The following is an 18956-nucleotide window of genomic DNA, read 5'->3' on the forward strand; positions in this document are numbered from 1 at the left end:
AGTCGGTCTTTGAGAGTGTGAAATCGGTCCTTGATTGAGTGAATACAATAAATGCTTAAAACACTCTCCTGATAAGTCGAATTGCTCGCCCACGCTACCACAAAGAGAGCTCTTACTACGTGTCTAGTTTAGCCTCTGCTATACCACTGGGGACTCCCTGCACACTCTACCTTACTTTGGTATCATATATGCAGAACCAGCTTCCTACAACTAGTACTATTGTGGGGCAGCCAATGCCCAGAAATAGTTACCAAGTTCAAAAATGATGAAACAATTGATTAATACTATTACGATATGTGCTGCATAATTTGGCCTTCTCCTGCCGCATAATTTGGTGCAGCTAATGCCCAGAAAGTGTTACCAAGTTCAAAAATGATGAAACATTGGAGTAATACTATTACGATATGTGCCGCATAATTTGGCCTTCTCCTGCCGCATTAATTCCAGTGGCCCTGGTAATGGTATTAGAGAGGAAGTTGGGGGCTTGTTGAGTAGGAGTCCGAGAGTTCGCAGACCACCTCTTTATTTGAAAGATTATGTTGAGAAATTATACCCATTTTATACTGGGGTGCAAAACGTGAATTGTATAACTGTTTAGAAACTTACATTGGTATTTGTGGTTAGATGATTTCTTTACAGCATCTTGTTAAGTTTCCTTTGCATTTTAATGCATTATATATTTTTTGTTTTTTCCGTAGCATCATTTTTATTATTATAAGGGAGGGGGATATGTTATGACTTTAAGTTATCCCTTTCATGTATATTCCACTGTAATGTCATTAATACGGTTGGGATGCGTGGATTCCATCTGTGCCAGTTGGTTTGCAGCTGGCAGGAGGGAAGCCACGTACCTGGAAGGCTCTTCTTAAATGCAGTTTATTTACACTATTGCGTGTCTCCGCCTCATTCACCACAAATACCTAATACTATTGTTTAAAAGCGCTGCTTCTGCAGAACGAGTAAATGCTCAGTGAATATTACTAACTAAAGCTTCCTTGTAAAACTCTAAATAATGTATTGTACTCTACAGTTTTATCTTGGTATTTTCAACGAACTCCTTCCTCCGTTAGATTTTTTTGTTGACTCTATTGATCATACTGTGAGAGGATTAGGGTCTGTTTTAGTGGAAATGTCTCCACTATGTGTTCTCAGAGAGGTGTGGATCTTGCTATTTCCTAGCGCAGTAAATAACCGGTGTTATTACCTGGATCCGTGGCACTCAGACATTCTCAAAGGAATGAAATGTTGAGGTAAACAGGACACATGGCCTGCAGGTTACACAAAGATCTCAGCGCTTTACTGCGGGTAGTCTGGAAGTGCCATTCCCCTGAGAGCTGAAAAACAGAGCACTGCTAAATCCAAAATGATTACTGATGCTTTAATACTGTCTACAAAAAGCAGTCCTGCGTCTTTCTTCTTCTTTGCCCGAGGATACTTGTACAAGGATTGATGGATGGCCCCAGGCGTGCCCAGGGCACCTCGCATGCTGGAAAGACAGCCTTCCTTTTAGGGAGTTGTTCATATATTTGGGGAGTGGCAAACGTGAGGGGAATTTCAGTTTGGAGAACTTCGCCGGAAGTTCTGTTGCCCATTTCTATGTGGCGCTAAGAGCCTTCAAGCCTGTTTTGTGCCGCAGGGATCTCTGTCAAGTGCAGTTAAGGCGGTATGCGCTTCCTCCCGTGCTGGCCAACATGGCAACAGGACAGCTGGGCCCTTCCCATGTGCAGCTGCCGGCTCTCCTCTGCCCTTCTGCTTCCCTCTCCCTACCTCCGCCTCTCTGTGAGCATCCCTGTCCGCATTTTCATTTCTTAAACTGGCGTTCATTGGCTTAGAGGGCAGACGGGGGAGCCAATGGGCAGCCGCGGCGCTTTCTCAATAGAGCCCGTACAAAGAGTCCAGTGCCCACGCCCTCCCTCCCTGGCTCTTACGCGTCCTCCTGAGAAGGCTGGGCAGAAGGCGCTGTAGGCTGCATTGTTTGTGCTGGACCTGCGCTGAGCCAGGCGCAAAATACAGGCAAACAAAAGCTGCCTGCTATTAGATGCCTGCTCACTCATTTTTGTATCTGCATGTTTGAGCTCGGTCTGGAAATTCAACTTTCAACTCCTGCGATTGAATGCAGCCTGCCCTTTTCATCCTGGCTGTCGAGCGAAGGCAGAACTCGAAGGGGTCGCCGGACGGGTACTGTGCTGCAGGTTTTTGGAGGGCAGCCTTTTGCGTTTTTCTTTATTCCCATCACAGAGTTCTGTCGTTGGACTGAGAAGTCAAACTTAAATGGGACGTTTGGCGGCCAAACTGGAAGTTTCAGGCGAAGAATCGGCTGCAGGAGTTGGCTTGGATGTTCGGAAGGAACAGGTGTTTTGGTCTGGCGGTTTTCTGCTTTGTGTTCATTCGTTACTGGGTTGTTGACTCAGACTTATTGTTTACCGAACCGTGGGCTTGTCAGCGGGCCATTGCCTCTTCCTTAATGAGTGGTAGACCATATGTACTAACTTGTGGTCCCATTCCAGTTATTCACAGTGGTCCTGTACGATTCCGTTATAATTGGGATTTCTCCGACAGGCTGTAATCTGCTAAACTCTTTCGCACCGCCGTGTTTTACTTTTCCCAGCGCCCCTTGGAGTTGGCGGCAGTATTTGTAATGTTGAGCCCTCTTAACCTGGCTGCGGTGTCAGGAGTAGGGGCGAGTTACTGCAAGTACTCTTTCTTCTGACTCTTATGGCATGGGATGCATTGAAGAACCTTTGGTCTAAAGGATCGTGGGCTGGTGACGAGGATCTGCTGCTCATCAGAGGCTGCCCTTAGCTGCCAGGTGAGTAAATGTAAAATGATCTGGCTTTTCCGTAGTGCAATGTCTGCCCTTAGCTCTGATGGTTGTCTTAGTTGGCACAGCCCTTTGGGTCGAACGTCACAGTGAGTGTCAGGTCTCACCACTTGCCTGCAATCTAGTGCGCTAAAGGCTGCTTTAATGAAAACATCCTGCACATTGTAAACACATTGCAGCACTTATCTCCACCCTCCTATTGACTAAATCCAATTAAAATACTAATATAATTAACTCTTGTCCCACATCCCTCAAAGTGGTCATCAAGGTTGGCTCCTATCCTGGACCCCCTAATATTTCCATTAATAATGTGTGCAAGAGACGGTACCCCAGGAGTTCTGTACGCCCCTCTACTTGTACCAACTAGTTCTTCATTATTTTTAATATCTATCGACCCATCATTTCTAAAGACGTCCCTTTAAACTACTTTGACTTCCCGATCACTCCTTTTGGACCCGCTGGCTAGCATGCTCTTAAACTCCACCACCCTTTAGCTGGGCTGTCCACAGAGTGCCCCCCAGACAATCCCTCATGCCCCCCACAACTCTGTCAACCATTTAATTGTCACGCCTGTGACAACCTAATCAATTCTAGATGCACCCTGAATTGTCCATGGCCCAATAGCTGCCCAATGGCACCAATACATCCTGGATCTTCGACAGAAAATGCCCAAAGGGAGACACTCTCATCATTGCTGCTTCATCAAGTGGTGCAGAATCCTGACTGTCTGTGAAACCTAAATGTGCGCGGACAGTCCTTGTCACCCTACTCCAGCTGTTGAATCTCTATAACTGTCCCAGTCCTACTTCCACTGTTAATGCATCAGTGTTTCCCCATCCCATAGTCAGTATTAATTTAGATTTAAATCTTAATCCCTAGTGCAACCAGTTTAAGCTTCATGATGTACGATGAGGAGAGAGGGCATGAGAGGCGACAACTGGAGGACCTGGAAGTCACTCAAGTCCAAAAGCGAGGCGACCCTTCTTTCATATGATTACAGAATATGGTGGTGTCTTCCCCCTGTCGGAGTGGCTACTGAGGAGATTTCCAGAGGAAGGAGATGTGTTTGTACAGAGACCTACACCCAGCTGCTTCTCCAGGCATAATGTTGTCACTAGGTGTGGAGGTGCCTGCAGTGGCTTTTTTTTTTAAATCTGTGTGGAGTTGTCAGAAGCCCATAAAGTTCCCACAGAGCTCTCACTCATAGCCCACAATATACCAAGTAGCTTGCTATCCTTCCACCGAATTCATAATGGGAGTTGGCAACTGGTCAGGGTTATATGATGCTCTATATTAATGTAGTTGAAAATCAGTGCTTTATGAGTTGGTGTTGGGCTACTGACTTTTGTATAGTATCGAAAGACTATATCAGTTAATCTACTGTACATGTCCAGTTTTTATATAGCACTTAATAAGAGCATTATCAGTAGTAATGAATTAGAACTTTGGAACAACCGCTAGTAGATTGCTAGGCAGTGAGTCTTTTAAAATATTGTTTATGGGAAGTTAGCATACAGAGTAGGGATGTGCGAAGTTGTCGGTAGTTTCTCCATAAAGTCATGACTTTTTTTTTATCGCACATTAAAGAAGTTTTCAAAATTTATATTACAATGTAAATATTAATCAGTTTATATAGATAGACGGCAAGAGAAAAGTTATGCTGTGGTTGTGTTTGTAGAAAGAAACCTAGAAAAAGCTGCCTTCTGCTGAAAAAAACCTCAATGGGTTTGTGACAAATTTCTCTTGCAAAACCTTTTTTTTATTTTTAAGGTAATCTCCTGAAAGTGAAGTTGGGTAAATCCCAAACGTTGTGGAATTTACTACCTTTTCACAACTTTGGGGGCGAAGTGTGAAACTGTGCCCACACCTAACGCAAATATCTTATAATACTTTTTGCTCTCCCATACAAAATTCATTGGATGATTCATGCATGTTTTATAGGCTTTGGCAAGACGACATACTGACTCTCCATTTTAGAGGGATTTAAACGTGTGACCTATAGATAGATCCCTATGTCAGGTGCTCGGTCCACTGAGCTAGCTTGATGCATCGACCCATTTATTTTTCAGCTTTATTCAAACCCATACCACTGATGAGAAATCCTAACCTGTCCCATGTTGTTATGCTTCCCCTTCTTAGTTTCTACCCCCACTTGCTTCTGTTGTTTCTCTCTTACCAAGGGGTTGACATTCTCTACAATGGCTAAAAGGTGGCACATAGAACGCCACATAAACAAATATGTAAACTTTGTCTAATTATGCAAGCTCATGGGGCACAGAGGTATCCAAGATGAAATTTGGACTTGAAATCCATGGAGTCTAGTCCCAGCTCATTCACTGAATCCTTGTGTAACCTGGTTGAAAATGATGAAAAAAATAAGCAAAGATTCAATGTCACATAAGTAACTTGTAACTTGCCACACTGTGTCGCACAAGAAACTTGCCATTGCACAAACAATGCATGCTAATTGTGTAGCACACGTCACAAAATGCGTAGTCCCTTGCTTATATGAGACATTTTTCACGAACATCTGAGAGGTAGTGCATTTGTAATCACCCGGCCTTTGACCGCTTTTGGATGGCTTTGCATGGAGTGCCTTCGCATGACCTTTAGCTGCATTGGATGGACAATGTTTGTACTTTAAAAAAAAAAAAACAACTTGGAATGTCAAGGATTAAGACGTTTATTTTAAAGATACTACTTAAAAAAACATAGAATTGAACAGTAAAGAAACGAACAAATACCATGTGTGATTATTCAGCTTAAAATAAAAAGGGAACATGTTAATGTGAGAACATCGCTGTTGGCCCGAATGTACAACCATTCAAACTAACCAAAGCTACAGGAATATTTCATGTTTAAAAATCAAGGATCAGATTGATTGCTGTTAACTAACACTCGTATAGCATACAATATGTCTTTAGTATCGCATCCTATTTTGGTTGTCTGGACGATGACTTTCCTTAACTTCTTCATCGCAGACCAGAGATTCTGTTTTGGGACAGAGCGTGGTGTGTAGGATGCGGATGTTGATGAGTTGTCCGTGACGTTTTTGGGTGGGTGAGGACACACGGCCCTACCAAAGTGCTTACGTATTTCCTCTGTGGGTGCTGGTGCCCTTTGCCCGGAAAATTTAATTGTGGCAAGTAGCTGATGCTAGCATCAATCACAGGTGTTGCAAGCATGCCTTACCCCCCAAATGACTCATATCCTTCGGTGCTTGTGTAACGAAAGTTATTACAAAACTCGGTGGGACTTAATCGTATTCACCACACCATATGCTGAGTAAATCGTACTTGAATTCCGACTTGAAGTTCACACAGATCTCTTCAGTTTGCTCTTACTAGCCAGCCATCTCAATAGCCTGTATTGATGGACCAGAACCCAGCCCCTCGATTATTAAAAGTAAACATTTCTGTAGGCCCAGTACTTGTACATTTTATTGCGCGCTATTAATCTGCATAATGGAGGCAGGTCGGCCTTCAGGGAAACGGAGAGGATTGATGGCCAGTGGGCAACTCCAAAAGGCGGGGCAGTTTAATTCTTCTATCTAGCATCCTGCCTTGCAGCTGACTCCGCAATAGCCCTACTTGCCTTCCAGAATCACTGCCAAGATTGTGGTCTGATTTCCACGTAGGGCAATCTGAATACCAACCCCTCCCGTGTTAATTTATTTATGGTGCAGAACAGCCGTTCTCCTGTGCCTCCCCGTCCTTTGTTTGCATTCGGTCGCTGGGAGTATACTCTTTCGCTTTGCTCTGTACGGCAGCACAATATGATATGTGTGCCTGCGCGCGTGGTACGTCCCTAGTGGGCAGCAGGATGCTGAGGTAATTGTGGTCCAGAGCAGCCACTATTCAGCCCAGGACAAGCACGTTGTTTTCACTTTGCTGTCTGCTTTGGAGGACTCGTTTCTTACTGCTGTTGTTGGGAAGTTGATGTAAAAGTGTGCTATGGGCGTGGATTTGTCAAAATGCCAGTGGTGGTATCACATGACCTTTGATCCCCAATTACATCACTGGGCTGACCATTTAAGCCTGTCAGCAGCCTCTTTTGTGGTGCTGAGGGGATAGAGGAAGAGCAAGGCGTAAGTAAGCAGGGTTCTTGGCCTTGTTTACTTTGTGTTCCTGCTACTGCCCCAGTGGCCCCTGAGGGGACTGGGGGTAGCAGTAGCACCAAAGTGCAAATCGGAGGTAACCGGCGCCCCCAAAGGACATCAGTGTGTGTCTATCATTTTCTGCAGGGGTGGCGGGGAGGGGGGGGTGGGGTATATTGATAGCATTTTGTAGCCACTAGCCACATTGTGCCATTGTACTGCACCTCTGAGTAACCGTAAGGTCAAAACCGGCCTGTTTTTGCTTGTTCCCTTTTAGAGGGAACAAGAGCTGGCAGTTCGGGGTGGACCATTCTTTTGGAGCAGGGTCAAGATTGATGGGTTCCTCTTAAGCAATATCACAAATGATTTAAAAAAAATTCTGTATACTGAGGTCACAATAGTTACGCTGGTACTCAACTTGGAAGCATGGTGCCCATGAGTTGTAACGCTATTGCTTTGTGTCATCCATGCTCTATACATGCAATTACTTTTGTTGTTATATAGTTAAGCGAGTTTTCTGTGTACAGCATTTAGGACTGTGGGGTTGGGAACAATGTGATAGCCACTGTTGATGGAGGGATGTAAATTAAAATCCAAAATGCTTCCCTACGTTCTTAGTTGCTGTACTTCAGAGTACTGAAGAAAGTAGTTTGTTAGATTGTCTTCATGCCGAAAAAGATGACGGGCATTAATGTGCGTATTCGTTGGGTAAGCTCTTAAGAAGGGCTTCTCAGCAATTCTGTTATCTCCTATGTCTGTCTTTGAGACTACTGTACGGTCTTTTAGAAAGCTTAAAAGGGTCCTTGAATTTAATTTCCCAAAAGCACTGAGTTTGAAACCTGAGGCATTGCTTTAAGTACTTTACGGGGTGTGGTCTGTCAATTCTTTTGATTGGTACCCCAGTGGGCCATCACTAGGCTTTGATGCTCTACCTAGATTACGATATCACGAGTCGTGACCCATTTGGTGATGCTGAAAATAATTGTGATGGTCCCAGGATAGTAAACTTAGGTAACAAAAGAAAAATGCAACTTTCTAGTAAAGCTCCACTAGTATTACAAATAGTCACTGGCAATGTAACCCACCATTCACGGCTGGGTCACACCTTTGGGGGGGGGGGAGGGGCAGGAATATTTATGTGACTGGGCACATCACCTACAATGTAGCCTAACGGCTGTTACTAACATCCTTTCTGAACCCCACTGACCGTGCCCACTTGTGTGCTCCATTGCTGCCCCCCTTTTGAACCTAGTAGTAGTGGTTCTCTGGACCTACCACATCCTAAAGCACTAATGCCAATAATTGGAAACATGGAAGGGAGGACATTTAGATACAAAATAGTAGGATACTATTAGTTTCCATTTACTTGCTTTGAATAGGAATATGTTTTTGGCTAAAAAAAAAAGAAACTTGGGAGACTTCTACAGAAATCTTCTGTACTCCTGTTCTACCAACTCCTCACTTTCCGATTCAACCCCTTCCTCTAACACCTGATCGGCCTGCCACGACCAGCTCTTTGCCATACGTGAATCTGAGCGAACAAACACATTTTGGTTTCGTTCCTTAGGCGCACACATTACACATGTTTAAGCAAGTACATTTAGTATAACTCAAGCCACTTGTCTTCAGATCTAATGGTGCTTCCTCGATAAGCACCACCCCTACTTCCCTTCAGCACACGTGTTACACATGTCTGGCTGTTCATGTAACCCACTGTTAGGACGCTGTAGTTCCAGACATACTGCTACAGTTTGGGTATTTTTATTCGTTTTTATGTAAATAAAATTCCTGGCGGCAAGGGCACAGAGGTAAAAATTATTGTAGTTGGCTTATTGTCCATGTTTTTTACGCCTCACCATTCCAAACACAACTTCAGTATTACCGGGCGACGCAATTTCTGCTTGGATTTGTTCTGGTAATACCAAACATGCCCTGTAATCCTCAGAGGCCTGTAAGAGCGTTTTGGTACCATAGAACAGCCGTGAGATTCCTGCAGCAACAGCGTTTTCCGCTTGTTATTTCTCGCATCTAAATATGACTGAAAGAACTTCAAGTAACTGTATTACCGGTTATGTCTTTTCCACTGTTTCCCACAAAGTTCATAATCTGTTCATATACCCGGAAGTCACGAGTTAAAGGCCAACTCCGCCGCGGGGAGAACGTGTCGGTCAGATAGATCGCTTTATTGTTCTTCCCTTAAGTATTGACATTTATATAGCTTTTTGTCCCCACTTTGTTGATTGTTGAGTAAGGACCTACTTCGTAGATCGAATTCATACAAGACATTGGTGCCTTCATGGGGGCACGGTGGTGCTCTGGTTTTTCATCAGCTTCCTAGTGCCGCTCGGTGCATGATTAAAAGCGTGTTGCTGAATGCGGGATGAAACTGCACTAACAAATGTGCTGTTCCGCTATGTGCATTAATACTTGATGCACTGAAATTGAAATGGTCTGTATGATGTGTTTTGTTTGCAAAAACAATAACATAGTGTTATCAGAAAAAAGTGCGTTGCTGTGGTGCGTCCAATTGGGCCATTGACTTAATCCACTGGGATATTTGATAGACATGATTCATTGGGGCAGCAAGGGTTCTTTTTGGCCATTACGCATGGAAGGCAAATGGGTGACATCCTCTTGGTGAGTGTTAAAGATACTACACTAATTGGGATGCGATTGGTCCCTCACAACTCTTTCTCCAGGCACCACCGCACCTGTTGCGCCTGTACTTGAAAAACCAAATAGCTTTTTGATGATTAATGGTATATTAAAATGAGAATAACAGTAATTAATATTCATCCAGTATTATTTTTCGAACTTGTGAAGTTAGTAGACGCTGCCTTGATTTCTTAGTACGTAGAAACTCTTTAGGTCTAGGTAAAATGTACTTTTAATTCCTTTTTTTGAACTTCATAGCGATTGCCCCATGCTCCACAATAGGCAGTTCTACATGCAGCAGCTAATTTAGTCTCTGGGTCCAAAAGGAATGACCATATCTCATTGGTACTTTTAACGCTTTGTTGGCTTCCCTTTGTGGCCAGAACTATATTCAACATGGCCTGCATCACTCAAAAGGCCTTAACATCTCCATTGCACTACACCTGGCTCCGGAACTAAAGAACTCTAGAGGGTGTAGACTTTATGTAATGCTGAAGCACTGCTTCTAGGACCCGTAACCTTTCAAAAGGAACAGTATATTAGTTTATCATTTTCAGAGTGCGGCCAGAGCCTGGAACTCTTACCTTCTGGGGCTTACACACTTCTACCTCACTGAAAATCTGTATATGCAAAACTGAAAGCTCCTGTGTTTGAAAGGCATTTAATGTAATAGATTTTTTTCCCTACCACCACTCAGACTTAAATTCTCAACTATCTCCCGAACCCCCACCCCCTGCCCATGCTGCAGAGGTCGACCTCGCCATAAGTCCTTTTGGGGCTGACAGCTGCAAGCAGTTAATGGTTAACACCCCACACTCTCATTCCTACAAGAAACAATAACCTGGTGTGAGCAAAGAAATCTGGGCTTTTGACTGGATTCTTTAGAACCACGCTTTAGCCGCTGCCCAAGTGAAGTTCGATTGGGCAGCAGAAGTTAGGGAATTGGTGGGTGTGATAAGTGAATACAGAGCCCTCATCAGCCCAACTAAAAAATGTGATATTTGAAGAAAGCATTGGCATTGTATAACAACAATTCACAATGATCACAGTAGACTTTGCTCTGAACAGGGCAAAGTCCGATTGCGCAGGGAAGTGAGATCTGCAACAGTTGCAGCCATTTGCAAGTGATTACAATTATTTAGCGCTGCATGCATACATTTCTCATGCATAGAACTGAATCCTGTCTTGCACAGACCCTGGATGTTGGGGTATGGTAAGCTCATAATATTTCATTCAATTTGACCTGACCCTTTTCTGTGCCTCAGTATGGCACATTCTTTCATCCCTTTCCTTTATAGAATTCAAACTCTTCTCATGGAATATTGTAAACTTTCTCTCCTTGTTGATCACAATCGGGCTCTCTAAGAACTCTGAGTATCTTTACTCTTAATCAAATGTGCATTACAAATGGCTGTTGCTACCCCAGTTACACATGTTTATGATAGAATATTTGATTCTTATCAACGATTTCCAATGATGTTGAATAAGAAGCAGCCTGTGAAACACTTGTGGGCCAATTCGTTATGATTCAAACACATGGAGATGATGGACGGAGCGCTGAAACTTTTCAGACACTCACCCCCAGTGACAGATCTGGGTTGAATCCATCATCGTTCTGTAGCTCACTTCGCCACCTCAGTTCAGACCCAGCTATATGCAAATCAGTCTCGACCCTGTGCCTCATGGGAACAGTCCAGCCCAAACTGCCAAGCCAGGTCTTCCCTGAACCGGAAACGAACATCCTGGGACTTGTTTCGATGTAACACCCCTCATCAGCCAGGCTAGCTTGAATCCAGTGGCAAAGTGAGCAAGGGACCCACGTCTGGGCATACCCTGCCAACTAAGGGCAAACACAAGGAGATGATGGACGGATCGCTGAAACTTTTCAGACACTCACCCCCAGTCACAGATCTGGGTTGAATCCATCATCGTTTTTTAGCTCACTTCGCCACCTCAGTTCAGACCCAGCTATATGCAAATCAGTCTTGACACTGTGCCTCATGGGAACAGTCCAGCCTAAATTGCCAAGCCAGGTCTTCCCTCAACCATAAACAAGCATCCTGGGACCGGTTTCGGGGTAGCACCCCTTTTCAGCCGTTCTGATGGCTGGCTTGTTACCCTAAAAAAGAATTTTGTCTGTGGTACACTACCCATTACTACCTTCATTTGGAAGATATTACCTCCTATATTTGTATTTGTTGTTTAGTGGAATGATTTTACTAGTCCTTAACTTGGAAGTACACAAAGGGAACTGCTCAAATTGATTTAAATATTGTGAACTTCGCATCTCTGGAATATTTAAAATGGGGCTTTATATGTTTCCTATTTATAAATGAGATTGTGTATGTAGAACTGTGACAATTGGGATTGATTCTAATCTTTTGATAAACTTCTCATAAAATTACATGTTGAAAATATGTTCTTAATCCGGATATCTCAGCATATATAGCTAGCCTCCAATTGCTGTGATAATCTTCTTTGCTTTCTTGCATCACCTTATATTATGGTTTTTTGAACTAACTGCTAAATTTGGGTACTGTTAGGAGTGGCATTAAGACTAAAAAGAGGGCCACTTTTGGGCTCTCTTTCTAACAGATTTCCCTGTAAATATTTTTGAATATTAATAAAGTCTTCTCTTCACTTAGGGATATACTTTTCAATATTGAGTACATAATTATAATAATGTAACATGTATTGCTACCAAGTAAATTGCAGTATACAATTCGTAGTTAACATATTTCTTGATAAATTTGAATTCGTTTTTAGGTCAGATTATGTGTCAGTTTGAATACACTTCTATATTGCCTGTGCTGCTAGTTTATTATTTAGTTCCTGCTAGTCCCAAGTGGCATGAGTTCTCCAGGCTCTGGCACAGTTTGTTATGCCTTTAGTGAAAACCACATCTGGTACAACCTGTAATGGTGAACAACTGAGGCTCTCTCTTGTTTGAAGAGTGGATTACAGTGTGCATTGTGTTATGTGATGGTACCTGGATCAGTCCATAGGGTAGAGCTTCCACATGGATTTTACACAGTTTGTGAACTGACTTCCCTGCGCCCATAGGAGGCACGGGATCTAGCTCATGTGTGCCAAGTTACTTTAATGAGAATTGTTAGAAATGGGGTCTCTAGTTGGCAGTGGTTTGTACCCTGCCCAAGTAGGGACCCTCACTCTAGTCAGGGTAAGGGAGTCACGCAGCTAAGATATCCCCTGCTCACCCCCTTGGTAGCTTGGCACGAGCAGCCAGGCGTATCTCAGTGGCGATTCGTCAAGCATTTGTACATGCACACAGTAACACAGTGAAAACACTGCAAAATAAATCCACACCTGGTTAGAAAAATAGCCAATGTTTATCTGAATAAAATATGACCAAAACGACAAAAATCCAACATGCACAAGTCGATATATCACTTTTAAAAGATTACTGTAAAAATATATAGCTCCTAGAAAACAGTAGCTCCAACCGGGGCTATCTCGATGTCATGACGAGTATTGATCCAGAAGTTCGGCGTCGACTGCGAGAAGCGTGGGCCGCCTACGGAGTCACATGTACCCCAAGTAACTGTACCTTGAAAACAATGAAAACAAATAACTTTGCCCTGCGTCGGAAGGTGATGCGTCGCTGGTTCCTTACTGCTGCCCTGTTTGGGTGATGCAGCTTTGGCAGCACAGTGTTGTATAGTTGCAACAGTTAGGTGTTGAATTTGGGAGGTCACCCCGTCAGTTATCTAGTCTTCGATGATGCGGTTGAGACGTTGGCGTCGACAGGCGTCAGGGCTGCAGTGTAAGTTGGGGCGGTGTGTCGTGCTCTCCATGAGCAGTGCTCTCGGCTCCAGTGCAGGCAGCGGTGTGCCCTCAGTGGGAAGCACTGTTGTCTGAAAGGTCGGGGCGGTGCGTCAGGCACTTAACGAGTGGTGCCCTAGCTGCGGTACAGGCAGCGGCATTGTTGACTGCCTCGATGTTGCTTTTTTTGGGTTGCAGCACCAACCATTTGATTCCAAGGGTCCAGAAACTGGATTTGGCCTCACTTGGCAATCGGGACACCCAGCATAGAGGTCCAGGTGCTGTTAGCAAGATGCAGGTGAAGTCTTTGATGGCCCTGAGACTTCCTAACAGGAGGTATGCACGCACAAGCCTCGGAAGCAGGATTCAGAAAGCAAAATCCAGTCCTTTCGCTCCCAGGACATAAGCAGCAGGACAGCACAGCATTGCACCCAGCAAAGTGGCTGTATCTCATGAAAGCAATCAAGCTCTTCTTCCTGGCAGAATCTCCTCAGTCCAGAAGTGTTCCGATTTGAGATTGTCAGAGGTCCAATACTTGTAGTCCTTTCTGCCTGTGAAGTAGGCAAACTTCAATGGAAAGTCTTTGTTGTGCACAAGACCCTGCCTTTCACTGACCTGGTTCCAGACACACTACAGGGAAATGGAGACAGCTCTGTGTGAGGACAGGCACAACCCTATTCAGGTGTCAGCGACAACTTGTCCCACCACTCTAGCTAAGGAAGGCCAATCTGCCTGGTGATGGCCCATCAGGATATGCAAGGCACACCTCCGTTCCCTTTGTGTGACTGTCTAGAGGGACCACACAAGAGCCAAACTGTCACCCTAACCCAGACATGGATTCTACAGACAGGCAGAGGCATAGAATGGTTAAACAAGAAAATACTCACAAGTGGCATTTTCAAACACTCAATTTAAAAATTAACTTCACCAAAATATATACTTTTATATTATGAGTTCAGAGACTCCAAACTTCACTGCTCTATCTGCTCCCAATGGGAAATTAAACTTAAAATATATTTCAAGTCAATCCCCATGTCACCCTATGGGAAGAATAGTCGTTGCAACAGTGAAAAACGAAATTAGAAGTATTTCACTATTAGGATATGTAGAACACACCAGTACATGTTCTACCTTTAATATACACTGCCCCTGCCCTTAGGGCTGCCTTTTGCCATCCTTAGGGATGACTTGCATGTAATAAAAGGGAAGGGTTGGGCCTGGCAAGTGGTTGCATTTGCCAGGTAGAATTGGCAGTTAAAAACTGCACACACAGACACTGCAGTGGCAGGTCTGAGACATGTTTACAGGGCTATTAGTTGGCAGTGGTAAAGTGCCCAGAGTCCTAAAACCAGCAAAAATAAAAAGCAGCTCAGTCAAAAACAGGAGGTCAGAAGCACAAAGACCGGGGAAATCATGCCAAAGGATTCCAGGTCTAACACGAATGTACAAGTATGGAGGCAGGTATGCATCCCAGTGTGGGTACAATCTACATACATTTAAGAGGATTAAGTTCATGCACGCCCTCCGGAAAAGTATGACACGCTCACGTGTATCACGCATGAAGATCAGTCAGTGAAGCCATAATGACCATTCACCGGGTGCTGTTTGACTGAGGTCTAACCGGCTAGGCTATTGGCTTTGTGTTATCCTGGGATGCCCAGGCTGTTCTATCATTGGTTGCAGTATCTTTTCTAGAGGGTTACCTTTCTCTGCCTTGTAAGGATCCAGATCCTGGGGAAACTTTGTGGGAGCCTGTGAGTCAACTACAAAAAGATTGCTTTCTCTCTCATCCTTAAATGGGGAGGCATCCTCAAGAGTTTGGGCTTCCAGCCCATGAAGGTGCTAAACTAGCCGACAACTGTTTCACATTGTGTCCATCCCTTCCCAGGTGCCCTGAGCCAACAATGGGGTTAGAAGCGCTATTACGCCACCATCAGATTTTGCTCGCTTACTCTTCTCTTCTGGCAACCGCTCAGCTCAGTTGGTCACGCATCAGCGCTTTGTGAAACCAATCACGCTGCAGCAACTCAACCAAATGTCTCTATCTTGAACTCTCATACTACACTTGACTGCTTTCCTGACAGCAGGGCTGCCCTTCATAGGTAGAATGCTCTAGGGGGAAAAGCACCCTTGGGGATGGCGATCGGCTGATTTTTTTAATTTTATTTTTATATATATTTTTTTGCAACCCCCCGCCAGACTAGCTTCCTGAAGCACTGGCACCCAAACATATTTTCTCACTAGCCAGACTCCGTTAAGACACAAAGCTGGCCGATCACACGCTCACCTTATTTGTAGTGGCTTTCAGGCCATTTTATGGAGTCTTTATCCGGTCACCCACGGGTGCAAGGGGAAATAACTTATCCCACCATCTCTACACTGGTCTGATTAAGATGGATATCTGTGATGTGCCCACAGCATGCACTCAGCTGTTCATTGCAATTTATTTACAGAATAATTCAAATTTTTCTGTAACATAAAAACTAAAAGTAAAATCAATATGTGAAAAACGGCACTAGCCTATATATGTCCTTCCATCCTCGCCAGAGGGTACTAGTCCAAGACAGTTAAGAACAAGGATGTAGAGGTTTAGTATCTTCCCAGACGATGCACACCCAAATGGGGACATCATTTATGAACACAGATGAAAAGAAAGAAATTGGGAATTTATGCAGGTGTCAACGTGGGTCTAAATGTTGCACTTCGTTCGGACTGGGGAGAGCCAAATGTATTATCCATTGTACTTCATCAGGGACTCCCGCCTTTGGTATACTAGCATTCTGTTTGCTTCAAGTCGTGCTTTATTTTTCCATTGCCAGGAGCTGCCGTAGTTGATGGAACCATCAAACAGTTCTAGGTAGTTCATTTTTACTCCGCAGTAAGGCAGTTAACATTTTAGTGATGGTCAGTAAATGTAGACACAACTTGGTCCTCATGACCCAATTTTTCAAAATGCCTGGATTTAAGCCCCAGTATGATGAGTATTGGCCCTTCTGGAATGGGAAACCCCAATATTCCCTTAACTGTTCTTGTATTTCCTTCCAGAACATTTGGGTAACTGAACATAACCACTACATGTGTATCATTGTACCCTCTCCTTGAGACACCCCTGAAAGATTTTGAAAACTGTAGAGAAGATATGATGTTTGTGCACCGGTCTTATGTACCATTGAGGTAAGTAAAGCCTTTTAAGATGTCTCATCATGAGGAATTCTTCTGTATAATTTAGGGCCAAAGCTCTGACCAGTCCTCCTCTGTTATATGTAGAAACAAAAGAAGAGGGGGCCCGAGGAGATTTAAAGACCAGCGAGGGCGAACTCCCAACTAACAATCACAAAATACACACATGCCCTCGGGTCTGTCAAGAGAAAGAGAAAAGGCAAAAAAGGCTGACTAAGAAGAGGGCGTCCCTTTAAAGGAATGTTTCCCTCACCGATCAGAGGTGGCATGCTTCATCATAGGGAATTCTCCTAGCACAATGAAGCCTAGTCATGGTGCGGGCAACATCCCCCTTGCTTCGAGGGCTGAGCTCAGGGATGTTTTGTTGCGTTAAAGGAGTGGGAGACCTAGTTAAAGCTCCTTTTCTAAAGCCTGGTAGCATAACTCAGCACTGTCTTCACTGCACTAAGTAAGTACGGGTTACATGAGTGATCTGACTTCTTGAACCAAGTTAGGTCCCATATGGGGTACCCCTCCACAGTTCAGTCCATGAACAACCACTCTCTGTTTTCCTGGCCATCCATTCCAAGGTGTATGAGCCGGGCAGCTTTATTGCATTTCAATATGTATGGACAGAAAATCCTCCTGTCCCTTGGTACCACTGGTATTTTCTTAGAAATTAGTGCCCTGTCTTGTATCATGCTAATTTTACCTCATTTATGCGACACAGCCAGGAATTATACGGATGTCTCCTGCCTGACCTGTTTGTTCTGTAGGCTCTTTCAGTTTCTACATTACAAGTTGAGTTCAAAACCAGTAGCTGATCGATTTTGAAGCCAATTTGAATTGTTTAATCAGCAGCAGTCTTTGTTGCAGTCTCTTGTGGGCAGTCAGTCTCAGAATTACTGATTCCAGGGCCACATATACAAAATGTAGGAATTGGGTTTCCAACCCATCTGACACTACAGTGGTTACACAAGACAGGAGCCTATTGCACCAAAATATGAATGCGTCCTGTATCCTTAAGCAAAAATTGGCAGCATGAACAAACTCTGATAACGACCTAATCTTATATTTTATTAACTAAAAGCAACATATGCATCTCACTCGGGAGTACCTCCCTTTATACTCCGGACAAGTATGTCCCACAGTAGGGCACCCTCAGCACTTACGTGGGAGAAGAGAGAGCACTTCTCCATAGAGGGGTTATTAATCTTGTTTTGTTTATAATGATATTGTAATATAATTTCCCTTAGCATCTAAAACCACCTCCCTTGTACCACTTATTTGTGCCTTAAAAGCCGCCCTCTCAGTCTCTACCATCTTTTTATTTCCACTAGCCATCTTTATAATTTTGGGCTCATCCCTCGCTTTCCACTTCGTGGCTGTTTTTCACTTCGATAATTGAAATGCAAACGCTTCAAATCTAATTCTAGCCTTTGACGAGATAGATATGAGATATATATATATATATATATATATATATATACACACATACATACATACATACATACATACATACCAGGAAGTCCCATTTTAAACGTTAGAAGCCAGTCACACCTCTGGCTAGAGTCAGTCGCTCCCTGTTATATTTTAGCCAGACTCCTCTTGGAAGGGTATGGTTAATGTGAGTAAGTGAATTGTGTAACTTTCAAACAGGCATTTCTGCAGACACTGTATTCTGTTGTCCTGGTCTATTCTATATCAGACAAATCTTTATTACATTTTTCTTCCCATTGTGCTTTTGCTTCACTCTTGTTAGGGGGGAAATGCTGTTAGCATGGCATTGTTAAGTACAGTTATTGCATGTCTTCCCTCTCCATGTGCTAGCAGTGCATGGAGTTCTTCCGAGCTTAAATGTTCATCTGGCTCTACCTGAGGTGTTACTCTTACCAGCCTTACCCATTCTTCATATGTCACAAACTGGCCCAGACCCATGCAATATATCTCTTGCATCGGGTCAGATGTACACCGGATATTACTATCAAAGAGTTGTGGTCATGTCCAACTCTGTCCATGTTTTTATCCGTTTTGCGACTTTATGGAACAACAGTGGGATGACTGGGTACTACACAGCAGTCTAGTGCAATCTCATTATTAGCCCTGCAAGCAGTATCTGGTTGTTGTGATCCTTTGGGCAGTGAGACTGTTATTTTAGTTAGTCCTAACAAGATTTCCAGTAATTTATATTTGGGGGGGGGGGGATGATTTAGCCTGCAGCTCTTCTGCCACAGGCTCCACATTCTCATGTACCCATCTAGTTGGCCATAGTAACTGCCGTGTATGATTATAAGGCTCAACGTTCTGTGTTCCCAGTTCTCCTTTGTCTAATGGTTTTTAGGGGCACTCTTGCTGACTTTTGCCTGTTAATCTGGAAAGCCGATACTCTTTCACACTTGTCAATCTCATCAAGTACAGCTTAGAGTGAGATTTCTCGATCCA

At 43.7% G+C, this 18956-nt stretch overlaps 1 protein-coding gene across 9 annotated transcripts in view; it reads left to right on the forward strand.

The window, feature by feature from the left end:
* Positions 1 to 18956, forward strand: part of PHC2 (polyhomeotic homolog 2) — a 556042-nt gene that overhangs the window by 441307 nt on the left and 95779 nt on the right. The window contains exon 1 of one of the 9 annotated variants that reach the window (XM_085603962.1): positions 1927 to 2809. The exons of the other annotated variants lie outside the window; for them this stretch is intronic. The gene's annotated coding sequence lies outside the window, so the exon portion shown is untranslated. Of the gene's footprint in view, positions 1 to 1926; positions 2810 to 18956 lie in introns of those variants that run through there. 9 annotated transcript variants of the gene reach the window in all.

The sequence above is a fragment of the Triturus cristatus genome, chromosome 1_2, assembly GCF_964204655.1.
Source record: "Triturus cristatus chromosome 1_2, aTriCri1.1, whole genome shotgun sequence".
NCBI lineage: Eukaryota > Metazoa > Chordata > Amphibia > Caudata > Salamandridae > Triturus > Triturus cristatus.